The 14274-nt window shown below is 45.4% G+C and overlaps 1 protein-coding gene across 1 annotated transcript in view; it reads left to right on the forward strand.

The window, feature by feature from the left end:
• The first annotated feature begins 228 nt into the window (after positions 1-228).
• RREB1 (ras responsive element binding protein 1) overlaps positions 229-14274 on the forward strand; it is a 200202-nt gene continuing 186156 nt past the window's right edge. Inside the window, exon 1 of the mRNA XM_073005637.1 lies at positions 229-348. The gene's annotated coding sequence lies outside the window, so the exon portion shown is untranslated. The remainder of the gene's footprint in view (positions 349-14274) is intronic.

The raw sequence follows: 14274 nt of genomic DNA on the forward strand, positions 1-14274 counted from the left end.
GTGGCTGCGCCCCCCAACTCCTGCCCCCCGAGAGGCTGTCCCACTTCCGCAGCCCCAGCCCAGTCCCCTCCCCACTGGCCCGCACCTCCAGTCTGCCCCCGAAGGCGCCGCGCAGCCCCCGGCCCGGCCCGGTGGCGCGGGGGAGGGGCGCGCGGGGCAGGCAAAGTTGCTGAGTTGCTCTGCACGCTCAGAAGTTGCAGCTGCGACGGCAGCTTCCCTCCCCCTTCCTGCACCAGGCTACCCGGAACGCACACCCACCCGTCACCACCCGCTCGCTACCTGCCCTCGCCCCTGCGGCCCCAGCCCGGACTCCACAGCATCCCCACCCTGCGAGAGCGAGGAGCCCAGGTTTCCAGAGGATTTGGGCTAGGGGCGGGCGCACCCCATCTCCCCGCTCCGCCTCGGGGGAGGCGGGTGATGGGGGGGTTAGTATCCCCTCCACCCAGTCGCCGCTTGGCTGCGGCGCTTTTGCACTTTGCTAAGTTGAACAGCTGTGCAGACGTTGCCCGCCGGCCCCTGCGCCCTCCTAGCAAAGCGAGGTTTGCAGAACGGGAACTGGGCAGTGTTCCCATTCCCTCCCACAGGGGACTTTGCCGTGAGGGTGGAGAGGGAGCGGGGGAGGGGCTCGGCTTGGGGCTGAGGTCGCCAACAGGTGCCCGCGGGTCCACGCCACCGAGGAGGGAGCGCGCAGGGAAGCCGGCGGTGGGGGTGGGGGCAGGCTCCCTCGGGGTCTCCCCGGTAGTGCCCGACGCCGGGTGCATCCAGCCGGCAGCGGTCTAGGGAGTGCTCGCGGGTGGCTTCTCGGAGTGCTGGCGCCCTCGCGGCTTGCCGGGGAGCAGGAGGAAGAGGAGGGGGAGGGAGGGGACGCGAAAGTGGGTCAGGAATGTAACTGGATGCTGCACACCCCCAACGCACACCCCCGCTGTGGCCGACCGAGGCGGCCAGCTCCAGCCTTGGAAAGCGAGTCATTTGCTGTTGTGGTTCCCCAGCATTATCGGTGGACGGTTACCAGGGGATCCCGAGGGATGTATTTCCCTGTGACCCTTTGGGAAGGAAAACTTAGTTGCCTCAGTAACTGAGTTTGGCTTGGATGCAATGATGCAGTGAATGTTCTAGGTGAGCCTGGCCGAGAAGGAGGCTGCAGTTGCACTAGGGGGTGGATTAACTTTTCTTATTACCGAACCAAGACGTGAAAGGAAAGCTGGGGAGGAGGTGGAGTTTTTCTCTGTGTTTGTTTTTTACTATTTCAGAGAATACGAACTAAACGTTTTTGCGTTAGGGGTTGAGTCTTCCAGAGGCATGCCCGGGCTGCCATACATTTACCGAAGTTTTACTACTCATACAAAGGTTTGAAGTTGATATCCTAGAGTTGGAAGGAGCAGGGTACAGTGACAGTTTTGTATTTGAGGAAGGCCTGAGAAACAAACGTGAAAAGGCCTTTATTAAAAGGAAAAGAAAAAAAAAAAACCGACCCTCCTCAAAGCAGAAGAAGGAGAGCAGCCCAGTTCCGTCATGAGCACAGGGGCACCTCACACGCCAGGCATCTGATGAGGAAAGGGAGGAATGGAGATTTAAAAGGGATGGGCTTGGGTTTGAATGCTAGTGAAACAAGCGAAGTCAAGAAAAAAAAGATGAGATTGCAAAGGGAAATTTCGCTGTGTGAGTTTATAGCCCACACTCTTCTTGAGCACCCTACCTGGTTTTTGTCCCCTTTTTTTGCATCTGGTTTTGTCCAGTGGGCCTTAGTCACAAGGTGTAGGCAGGGCTGCTGACCCAAGGCCCAAAGAGCAGTGAAGCTGCAAACCCAGAAGCAATGTGCAACTGCTGGGACTTTTTATCCAGAAGCAAAAAAAGGGTGTGTTGTCCTCTTAGGGGTTATCTGAAAAGCTGACTTAGGAATTAAATTTCTGTATCCAAGGCACTCTAAAATAAAGAAACATACATTGAGATGTATTTTACTTTAAGGAGTATATAGTATATTCTTAGGAGACAAAAACTGGTCAATTGAATTATATTCTAAATATATAAAAGTAGAAGTTATTTTGTTGTGAAAACTTTTGTGGAGATGTAATTATCCCCAGTCTATTTTATTTTATTTTACTTTTATTGTTTTGGTAACTAGGTAAATCTTGCTGAAGTTGTCGCACTAGTAGAATGAGAATAATAATAACAGTTGGCCTTATTGGCCAGGCGCGGTGGCTCATGCCTGTAATCCCAGCGCTTTGGGAGGCCGAGGCAGGTGGATTATGAGGTCACGAAATGGAGACCATCCTGGCTAACACGGTGAAACTCTGTCTCTACTACAAATTAAAAAAAATTAGCCGGGTGTGGTGGCATGCGCCTGTGATCCCAGCTACTCAGGAGGCTGAGGCAGGAGAATCGCTTGAACCTGGGAGGCGGAGGTTACGGTGAGCCGAGACTGCGCTGCTGCACTCCAGCCTAGGTGACAGAGCAAGCCTCCGTCTTTAAAAAAAAAACAAAAAAAAACCAGTTTACCTTCTTTGGGGAGGTAGATTGGACTTTTTTAGTTTTTGTTGTTGTTGTTGTTGTTTTAATTTTGTAGCGATGAGGTCTCACCATGTTGCCCAGCTTGGCCTCGAACTCACGGGCGGGCTCAAGCCATCCTCGTCTCCCAATCTCTCAAAGTGCTGGGATTACAGGCGTGAGCCACCGCACCTGGCCTGGATTTTCTACATTATTTTCTGGATAGATAATCTTCAGTTCAATTGGCAGAAGTCATTCTTTTCATTTACGGTGTTTGCTTAAACTGCAGAACAGCTGTGGTTGAAAGACGACAAATTCTATACTTTGAATAGCCTCGCATTCTGAGTGAAAATAGCCGAGTTATACAAAAGTTTTCTTGGAACTTGAAAAGAATTAACACATTCATGATCTCAGGTTGTATCACCCTGTTAAGGAGCAGGATTTCCTTCTATGTAAGATAATTAGACTTTAAAATGTTGGTTCAAACCGAATTGTTGCTATACAAATAAATTAAACATTTAAGTAAAATGAAGTGGCAAACTTCCGTTTTCCTCTCATCCTTTTTCCCTTCCCCCATATTTCATCTCTGAATTCATGTGACATTTATATATAGGGTGATGTGCATTTTAGCTATAAATCAGATCAATAAAGCAAGTTAAAGAATGAGCATCTGTTAAGAAAACATTACCAATAGGATTCTTAATATTATGAATGTTCTTGTATGTTTAGAATGTTTTATATATACATTTTGGGGCACTTTTCAAGAAATCTATGTATAGCAGGTTTTCACATAGATTACTGTGGGCAATGTACTTGGAACCATTTACTCACTGACACCCCCAAAATATTTTTTGAATGTATGTTTTAAACATCAGAGCCACCTACTGTGTATTCAGATCTATGTCTAACACTTTGAGAGTTACAGAGAAGTAAGTATATGCATGTTCCCTTAAGAGTCAAAGGGTTCAACAGCTAAATGACAAATATAAGAAGTTTAACTGTTGAAGAGTTAAATAAAAACACTAGTAAGGCCGGGCACAGTGGCTCACACCTATAATCCCAGCACTCTGGGAGGCTGAGGTGGGTGGATCACTTGAGCTCAGGAGTTGGAGACCAGCCTGGCCAACATGGTGAAACCTCATCTCTCTACTAAAACTACAAAAATTAGCCCAGTGTGGTGGCACAACCCTGTAATCCCAGGTACTCTGGAGGCTGAGGCAGGAGGATCACTTGAACCTGGGAGGCGGAGGTTGCAGTGAGTAGAGATTGCACCACTGCCCTCCAGCCTGGGCAACAGAGCCAGATCCTGCCTCAAAAAAAAAAAAAAAAAAAAAAAAAAAAAGCAGAAAAAAAAAGTGCGTGAAAAGAGATGATGGGTTCGCATACGAAAGTTTCAATAAGTTGAGAAGGGGAATAATAAGAGTTTTTTTAAAGTTTTTTCTTCTTGCTTCTATTTAGTCTCTAAAATGTTAGTAATGAACCTGTACTGCTTCTGTATAAGAGATGTGCTCCTTTTAGGGAGACGTTGCCAGGAAGCCAGGGTATGAATGCCTGTCGATAAGGGGTCAGACAAAAAGTGCCCAGGAACTTCCAGAAAGGGCAGAGAGCAAAGCAGGCTGGGCCAAGAGGATTGTGTGGGGTGCTAGGAACCAAGTTCAGCTTTGTCAAAGGTAGAACGCAGAGGGAAGGAGGGAAGGGAGAGGGGGAGGGGGAAGGGTTCAGGTTCAGATGTTGTGGGGTGCTGGGTGTGTTCTGGGAGGGTGGCTGTTAGGTGGCAGCCATCAGGAAGTGCTTCACAGGGAGATGGTAGGACTTGAACTTAGGCCTTAAAGGCTGTACATGCTTTTATACCTAGCAAGAGAGAGGCATTCCTAGTGGCATGAGCCTAGCGAGGTAAGCCAAGAGGCAGGAAGTTGCGGGGCATTTGGGGAATTTGAGTAGGTCGGCTTTGCTAGAAGAGATGGATCAAGAACGAAATCTGTCATTTAATGATAGATTATAGTGTTAGGCCCTTATATTGCGGGTAACAGGGATTGTGAAAGGATTCTGAGCAGGGGAAATATATGGTCAAAGTTGGATTTGGGGAAAGTTAATCTTGTAGGTCCAATTGGAGTGGGAGTTTAGGGACCATGAATGGCTATTGCAGGGAACCAAGGGGACCTGGATAAGGATAGTATCAATGGAAATTGCTTGGAACACAATGCTTTGTGAGTTGTTAGGAAAGAAAAATTGTCATCATTTTATAGTGTTTAGATGTGGAATGCAGGAAACTTGAAGAGTACAAGATGACAGAGGATTTAAATCCAGAGAGACCTTGAGAGGTGGGACTATCAACAGAAATGAGAACGGAAGCCGGTGTTCAAGGGAGGTTGAAGGGTTGATTTGCATTAAAGGCTAGGAGGGGTAGCTGGGTTTAGGTGAGTTAGGGGCAACAAACGGGTCAGGGCTGAAAGCAGAGCTGTGAGTCTTCTATATAGAGCTGATTATCATTCACAGACGTGAATGAGCACCTACATTTGAACTTGGTGGCAAACGACTAGTTTTAGGGAATATTCACAATCAGAACTTGCCTCAAAATATAATTTTGCAGGCTGGGAGCAGTGGCACATGCTTGTAATCCCAGCACTTTGGGAGGCTGAGGCGGATGGATCAGTTGAGGCCAGGAGTTTGAGACCAGACCTGGGTGATAGAGCGAGACTCTGTCAAAATAATTTTTAAAATATATATATATAAATTAATATTAATAAATTTACATGTATTAATAAAATTACATATATGTAATTTTGCAGATTGTCCTCCTTCCTCATAGAGTGTGAGTTAGTCATTCCTGTGACTTTCGTTAGAGCTGATATGCTGACTCAGCACTGTTCCAACCAAAGTGCTTTAACCCAGTGGCTCCCTAACCTGCCTCATCAAATTAAGAGGCCGCACCACATAGTTGTTGTACCAGAATCTCCTGGCAAGTAGTCCACCTTTTTTTTTTTTTTTTTTGAGACGGAGTATCACTCTTTAGCCAGACTGGAGTACAGTGGCGTGATCTTGGCTCACTGCAACCTCCGCCTCCCACGTTCAAGCGATTCTCCTGCCTCAGCCTCCCGAGTAGCTGGGAGTACAGGCGCGCGCCACCATGCCCAGCTAATTTTTGTGTTTTTGGTTTTGTATTTTAGAGACAGGGTTTCGCCATGTTGGCCCGGCTGGTCTTGATCTCTTGACCTCAAGTGATCCGCCCACCTGGGCCTCTCAAAGTGCTACAATTACGGGCGTGAGCTACAGTGTCTGGCCAGTCCGTATTTTTAATAAGCTTTACAGGTCGCTCTGGTATGGATCATTTTGGGGAACCGATGCCTTAACTAGTTCGTTGTGCAGCCTGAGACCTCCCCATGAGACCTCCTGTGTCTCTCCCAGGGAGAGAAAGAGTTCAAACTTTTTATGAGTTTGTTTCAACCTGTTCATTTGCTTTTGTATATGACGGACGGTCACTGACAGTGGTGCTCAAAGTTGTTTTTATCCGGATGACCTGCTGCTGTCCAAATGTCGCGCTGGTCTGAAAGAGTGGAAGGATGTGTCTGAAGTCCTGTGCCCTGCTGCTGGGCTGGAAGGAGACTCGGGTTGAAGAGCTATGTGGAGAGCGGAGAGTGACTCAAACTTTGTACATTGAAGCTTGTTAGAATGATGCAATCACCCAGGCATTGGACAGACCACTTCCTGTACCTTTGGATATGCAGACCCAGGGTGTGGTATTTGGCAGTACGCTCAGGAATAGGCTGGCTGATCCTCTTCAAGGGAGCTGAGCAGTCAGAGGTAAGGCCAGGCACGCTGCAGGCTCTAAAGCCACAGATGTTTCTAGTTTAGGGATAGATGGATTGTCAGAAACTTGGAGGGGGATTTCTAAAAGGTGATGAGGATGAACACCTTTCTCAAGGGATACCTGGCTCTCTAGCTGTATGTTTCTTTATTGTCAGAAAACAAATGTCTGTCCTATGGAGCAGCAGTTATACATGTTGTCACAGTCAGCTTTGAGTTAGTTTGATGCTGATGACCTGCCTACAAATTATCATTTGCTCTTCATTTTCCCATTTGGTTTATAAGCTGTAAAGAGACAAATTCACATGTCTATATTATTACATGCCTGGTGAATGAGCAGGCAGAAATGAATGTTTAAAATTGATGATGGAGGGTTTGAGGGGCAGGATCACACCACACCCCACACCCCACACGTGACTCCAGCATCACACACACATAACTCAAGCTGTCCATGTGTCTAAGTCTCTAACTGTTGAAGCTAAGCGTGGGTCATTTTGTTATTGCTCCACCCCTACCCAGTAAACAGTGGAAGTTGATAGAGTCTAGTGGGTTTTTTGTTTGTTTGTTTTTGTTGTTGTTTGTTTGTTTTGAGGTGGAGTCTTGCTCTGTTGCCCAGTCTGGAGTGCAGTGGTGCGATGTCGGCTCACTGCAGACTCTGCCTCCTGGGTTCATGCCATTCTCCTGCCTCCGCCTCCCAGGTAGCTGGGACTGCGGGCGCCTGCCACCATGGCCGGCTAATTTTTTGTATTTTTAGTAGAGACGGGGTTTCACCGTGTTAGTCAGGATGGTCTTGATCTCCTGACCTTGTGATCCTCCCGCCTCGGCCTCCCAAAGTGCTGGGGATTATACAGGCGTGAGCCACCGTGCCCGGCTAGTGGGGTTTTTTTTAATTGTGGGAAAATACACATGTAAAATTTATTATCATGCCTTGAAGTCGGGAAGCAGAGGTCACAGTGAGACAAGATCACGCCACTGTACTCCAGCCTGGGCGACAGAGCGTGACTCCATCCCAAAAAATAAAATAAAGTAAACTAAACTAAACTAAAATAAAATAATTTACCATCTTAACCATTTTTAAGCACACCGTTCAGTAGTATTAAGTGTATTCACATTGTTGTGCAAGAGAATCTAGATTTTAAAAATCCATTTAGAATATTAAGAAAGTATTCTAAAAATGTCAGAAAATGAAACCTGGGGTAAAAACAAAACAAAACAAAACAAAACGCTATACATGAAAGAGAATAGTTTTATGTGCAAACACAGCATTTGTATTCTGTCCTAAGAGAAGGCACATAGAATGTTTTTCTTGTAGGACAGGCTTGCCTGAGTCTGTCCTTTTACAGTAACTAATTGTAATCAGTACAGAGAAAAAGACAATTTGATCCTTGAGATGGCTTTAAGAAGCCAGAAATAGGCCAGGTGTGGTGGCTCATGCCTATAATCCCAGCACTTTGGGAGGCCAAGGCAGGCAGATCACGAGGTCAGGAGTTCGAGACCAGCCTGCCCAACATGGTGAAAACCTGTCTCTACTAAAAATACAAAAAAGAGCCGGGAGTGGTGGTGTGTACCTGTAACCCCAGCTACTGGGGAGGCTGAGGCAGGATAATCACTTGAACCTGAAAAGTGGAGGTTGCAGTGAGCTGAGATTGCATCACTGCACTCCAACCTGGGCAACAGAGCAAGACTCTCTCTCAAAAAAAAAAAAAAAAAAAAAGCCTGGGCGTAGTGTCTCACACCTGTAATGCCAGCACTTTGAGAGATCAAAGTCTTAAAAAAAAAAAAGCCACAAATAGTGCTAGCATCTTGTTTTGTTGTTGTTTGTTTTTGAGACAGAGTCTTGGTCTATCACCCAGGCTAGAGTGCAGTGGCATGATCTTGGCTCACTGCAACCTCTGCCTCCCAGGTTCAAGCAATTCTCCTGCCTCAGCCACCTGAGTAGTTGAGATTACAGGCGCCCGCCACCATGCCCAGCTAATTTTTGTACTTTTAGTAGAGATGGGGTTTCACCATGTTGGCCAAGCTGGTCTCAAACGCCTGACCTCAAGTGATCCACCTGCCTTGGCCTCCTGAAGTGCTGGGATTACAGGTGTGAGCCACGAGGTCCAGCCTAGTGCTAGCATCTTGATACAGATGTTCAAGTTTTCTTAAACCTGTGAGTATACAATGAGAGGAGACATCCAGTCAACTGTGAATTTACAGATTTTAATTTACACAATTTAAGAGTTTCCACTTTGTTTTTCTATACTGTAAGAAAATATTCTCTTGACAGACACTGAAAGTAGGTGATATTTGCCACTGTCTTCCTAGTGAAAGACAGCTTATTATTATATATGAAAATATGGATATCAATGGCCAAAAAAATCCAAATGAGCAGGAATCTTTAAATCTATTATCAGGTAAATGACCACATTGTTAAATGAAACAATTTTTAAAGTTAAATAAATCTTACTTAAGATTCACAAGAAAGATTGGAAACATTATTGCCATTTGCTGAAGTTCTTAGTCAACCCAAACTGTATTAACAGTTCATTCTTTTATTTTTTTATTCACATTAGAAAATTTATTTTCACAACCACTTACTGTTTGCACTCAGTTATTCATAATACCTACAAAACAGGTTTGAAGGCAGTCAGTCCAACAGGATGTGAGCTACAGTTCCAAAGAAGGTGTAGGTTTGTGTTTTACCAAAGGAGAAATGCTTTCCCATATGTATATGTCTCATGGCTTTGGAAATTTATAGCTTATTTAGCAACCCTCCATTTAAAAAGTGCTGCTAGATTTGGGAAAATGTATAGAATAATTCCGAGTTTATCTTATTCAAAACTGCTTCAGTAAACTTTTGCTTATCAGTCTTGAAAAGATGTGTTAAAACCAGTTTGGCAACTTTTTAAATATAGCATGCTGGAAGGCCTTGAGAGAAGAGTTTTGAAGCAATATCAGTGTTGGAACTAAAAGGGAACACTTTTATTTATTTATTTGTTTGTTTATTTATTTATTTTTGAGACAGAGTCTTGCTCTGTCGCCCAGGCTGGGGTGCAGTGGCACGATCTGGGCTCACTGCCGCCTCTGCCTTCTGGCTTCACGCGATTCTCCTGCCTCAGCCTCCTGAGTATGTGGAACTACAGGCATGCGCCACCACACCCAGCTAATTTTTGTATTTTTAGTAGAGATGGGGTTTCACTATGTTGGTCGGGCTGGTCTTGAACCCCTGACCTCAGACGATCTGCCCACCTTGGCCTCCCAAAGTGCTGGGATTGTGGGCGTGAGCCACCGTGCCCGGCCTAAAACGAAACACTTTTAAACAAGAATATTCATGATACACATGTCTCTGTATTTGGAGGGCTCATCTTTTAAAAACCAAGGTTTTGTGATAGGACTGAATTACCAGTGGAAGAGTTCTCAATGGTAGAACCATACCCAGCATAGGCAATTCTAGAGCTTTGTTAAGAACTCAGGAGATTGTTTATTTTGTATGATACTTACATATTCACAACCTTGCCTTCCACTGCATTCCATAAAGCTTACTGGAATCTGTTTAGAAGCAGACTTTACACATGTATTTGAATACTTTGTACTGTAATAGCATAGACATACAGTATTTCAAATGAGAGCTCTCTCTAAATGCTTCATTTGGATGTCATAGTTATTTTTAATAAGGCTGGGCATGGAGGCTCACGCCTGTAATCCCAGCACTTTTGGAGGCCAAAATGGGAGGATCACTTGAAGCCAGGAGTTCGAGACCAGCCTGGTCAACATAGTGAGACCCCATCTCAATTTTTAAAAAAAAGTTTTTTAAAAAATAAGGTACAGTCACTCTAGCAATTTGAAGGGTATGAATCAACTATTTTCTGTTGCAGTTCTAGAATGTGTTTGTCCTTCCCAGTGCAATATAGTCATGAGTTTCAGTGGAATTGCTGAAGGAAAGGGGCAGCTGGTTCATATTTCCGCATCACAAATCTATACAGAAAAGGCAAGTTGAGATGGCTCTGAGAGTTCAGCATGTCTTAATTTTAACCTTTATTATAAAGCCAAGATCTTACATTTTAATTGAAAATGCTCTCGTTTAAAATCAAAATATTCATCAATCTATGGAAGCCCTATTTTTGCAGTGAAATTCTCTGATCACAAACAGGAAATGTAAGTATTGCATGCTGGTACAGAAATACATCGTTCTACAGCGACGGCCCTTTGCTTTGTCATGGCTGTGTTTAACAGGACTTTCTGCCTCCTGAAATGTCAGCTTAGCCCTCAAACTCATGTCTATTCTACTTTTGATTACCTTGGTCCTCAGCCAGCCTCATATTTGACACTTTCAGCACGGGCAGTGTAGGTCCTTCTTGATGTTGAGCTGTTAATCTTTTTATTATTTCCTGTCACTTTTCACCATGATTGATGCTCTTGAGCCAGAGGAGGGAAAAGTGATGAAAATGACTTTGAAAACAGTTTTGAAAAGGAGTATTTTAAGTTGGACTTGAGTCTTACCTGAGACCATAAAATGATTGAAAAAGCGCACGGCATGTTTTGTAAGGCACTGCATAGTTCCTTGCAGTGAGGGAGCAAGTGTGCTAATAATGAGTGCTTGGGACTAGGAGTGCTGAGGGCTTTCCTGGTGTTTGTGCAGTGATTCTGGTGGCTCAGGTCTTTGGGTCTGTGGTGTGAGGGATGCTGAGACCTTCCAGATGGGCTGTATTTAGCTCTGCGGAAAGGTTACAGAAAAGGGTCCTCTTTCCTTTACATCTAAAAATAGGATTCTTTTTCAGTTTTAGGCATTACCAAGGCTCAGACATTTTTATCTTCTCCAGTATTCCCTCTACCCCACATCCGATTCATTAATTTTGGGTTTGGCTTTGGAAACTTCCCCTCATCTCCTTGCCCCACATCATGCAGGATGACCCACTGGAATGTGAGAAGAAAATATTATAACCGCTATTTGTATTTTTACTTTGTCCTTTCTTTTTTTTTTTTTTTTTTTTTTTTTTTTGAGACGGAGTCTCGCTCTGTCGCCCAGGCTGGAGTGCAGTGGCCGGATCTCAGCTCACTGCAAGCTCCGCCTCCCGGGTTCACGCCATTCTCCTGCCTCAGCCTCCCGAGTAGCTGGGACTACAGGCGCCCGCCACTGCGCCCGGCTAGTTTTTTGTATTTTTAGTAGAGACGGGGTTTCACCGTGTTAGCCAAGATGGTCTCGATCTCCTGACCTCGTGATCCGCCCATCTCGGCCTCCCAAAGTGCTGGGATTACAGGCTTGAGCCACCGCGCCCGGCACTTTGTCCTTTCTAAAAAACTATTTTATTGTGGGAAAATATATATAACAACATTTGCCATTGTAATCATGGTTTTTTGTTTGTTTGTTTGTTGTGTTTGTTTTTGTTTGTTTTGAGACAGAGTTTCGCTCTTGTTGCTCAGGCTGGAGTACAGTGGCACAATCTCGGCTCACTGCAACCTCCGCCTCCCGGGTTCAAGAGAGTCTCCTGCCTCAGCCTCCCAAGTAGCTGAGATTACAGACACCCGCCACCATGCCTGGCCAATTTTTTTTGTATTTTTAGTAGAGATGGGGTTTCACCATGTTGGCTAGTCTGGTCTCGAACTCTAGACCTCAGGTGATCCACCCACCTTGGCCTCCCAAAGTGCTGGGATTCCAGGTATGAGCCACTGCGCCCAGCCCCATTTTTTACATATATAATTCAGTGGCACTAATTACATTCACAGTGTTGTACAACTATCACCACTATTTCCAAAATTTGTTGTCACTCCAAATAGAAACCCCATACTCATAAAGCAGTAACTCCCTCTTCCCCCTTCCCCCAGTCCCTGGTAACCTCTAATCTTTCTTTTCTTGTTAAATTTTTTACATAAAAAAGAGACAGGGTTTTGTCATGTTGGCCAGGTTGGTCTCCAGCGATCTACCCGCCTCAGCCTCTCGAAGTGCTGGGATTACAGATGTGAGCCATCGTACCCGGCCTTCCGTGTTTAATTTCCTAGGCTCCTCTGCGCTGTTTTCCACAGTGGCTACCCCATTTACATTCCCACCAGCAACGAATTAGGGTTCCAGTTTCTCTATACATTGACCAATATTTGTTATTTTTAAATATTTTCCAGTTTTAAAAAATTTTAGCCATCCTATTGGATGTGAATCACATCGTGGTTTTGATTTTCATTTCCTTGATGGCTAATGATGTTGAACATCTTTTCATGTGCTTACTGGCCATTTGTATATCTTCTTTGGAGAAATGTCTGTTAAGTCCTTTGTATTGGGCTGGGCACAATAGCTCACACCTGTAATCCAGCACTTTGGGAGGTCGAGAAGGGTGGATCACTTGAGGTCGGAGTTCAAGACCAGGCTGGCCAAGATGGCGAAACCCCCCCTCCACTAAAAATACAAATATTAGCTGAGTGTGGTGGTGCACGCCTATAGTCACAGCTACTTGGGAGGCTGAGGCAGGAGAATCCCTTGAATGTGGGAGGTAGAGGTCGCGGTGAGCTGAGGAAGTGCCACTGCACTCCAGCCTGGGCGACAGCGAGACTCCATCTCAAAAAAAGTCCTTTTTGCATTGTCCATTTTTGCAGGTTTTATAATATATATGTAACAGCAGTGTGTAATTGTATGCATTACATATAAATAATAAAAATAGGGATATGCTTCAGTATATGCAAATGTTTTGTTTGTTTTTGTTTGTTTTTTGAGATGGAGTCTCACTCTGTCACCCAGGCTGGAGTGCAGTGGCGTGACCTCAGCTCACTGCAAACTTCACCTCCCGGGTTCACGCCATTCTCCTGCCTCAGCCTCCCGAGTAGCTGGGACTACAGGCCCTCCACCACACCCAGCTAATTTTTTGTATTTTTAGTAGAGACGTGGTTTCACTGTGTTAGCCAGCATGGTCTCGATCTCCTGACCTCATGATCTGCCCGCCTTGGCCTCCCAAAGTGCTGGGATTACAGGCATGAGTCACTGCGCCAGGCCGCAAATGTTTTCTAAAGATAGGAGGAATAATTTTAAAAAGTTAGAGACGGAGTCTCACGCTGTTGCCCAGGTTGGAGTGCAATGGCACAATCTCAGCTCACTGCAACCTCCACCTCCCAGGTTCAAGCGATTCTTCTGCCTCAGCCTTCCAAGTAGCTGGGACTACAGGTGCGTGCCACCATGCCCGGCTAATTTTTGTATTTTTTTTAATAGAGACAGGGTTTCACCATCTCGGCCAGGCTGGTCTCAAACTCCTGACCTTGTGATCCACCCGCCTCGGCATCCCAAAATGCTGGGGTTACAGGCATGAGCCACCGTGCCCAGCCGATCCATGTTATTTCTTAGTGCCTAACATTAGCAAGAAACTATTGATAAGAATCCTTAAGCTTTATCAGGAGAATCTTATTTGGTTAAATATAACACGTTTCTTGGAGCCACCATATGAAATTAACCCTAGGGTCCCAAGGCTGTCTTTTATGATGTTTCCTTTTGGTAGTTAAGAAAGTGAATCTCGGCTGAGCGTGGTAGCTCACGCCTGTAATCCCAGCACTTTGGGAGGCCAAGGCAGGCGGATCACGAGGTCAGGAGATCAAGACCATCCTGGCTAACACAGTAAAACCCATCTCTGCTAAAAAACACACAAAACAATTAGCTGGGCGTGGCGGCAGGTACCTGTAGTCCCAGTTACTCAGGAGGCTGAGGCAGGAGAATGGCGTGAACCTGGAAGGCGGAGCTTGCAGTGGGCTCAGATCACGCCACTGTACTCCAGGCTGGGTGACAGAGCAAGACGCCATCTCAAAAAAATAAAAATAAAAAATAAAGTGAATCTCCTTGGATGGGTTTTAACATAGACTTGCCATATGCTCAATCGCGTTTTATAGTTAACGGTGGCGTTCCAGGGTGCTAGTATATCTTATTAAGCGATAGAAATGGTTTTTCGTACCGTGTTAAATACGAGAACCAGAAGGTACAGATTAGGGCCAGGCATGGTTGCTCACGCCTGTAGTCCCAGCACTTTGGGAGGCCTA

This window comes from Chlorocebus sabaeus, chromosome 17, assembly GCF_047675955.1.
Source record: "Chlorocebus sabaeus isolate Y175 chromosome 17, mChlSab1.0.hap1, whole genome shotgun sequence".
In the NCBI taxonomy this organism is placed as follows: Eukaryota; Metazoa; Chordata; class Mammalia; order Primates; family Cercopithecidae; genus Chlorocebus; species Chlorocebus sabaeus.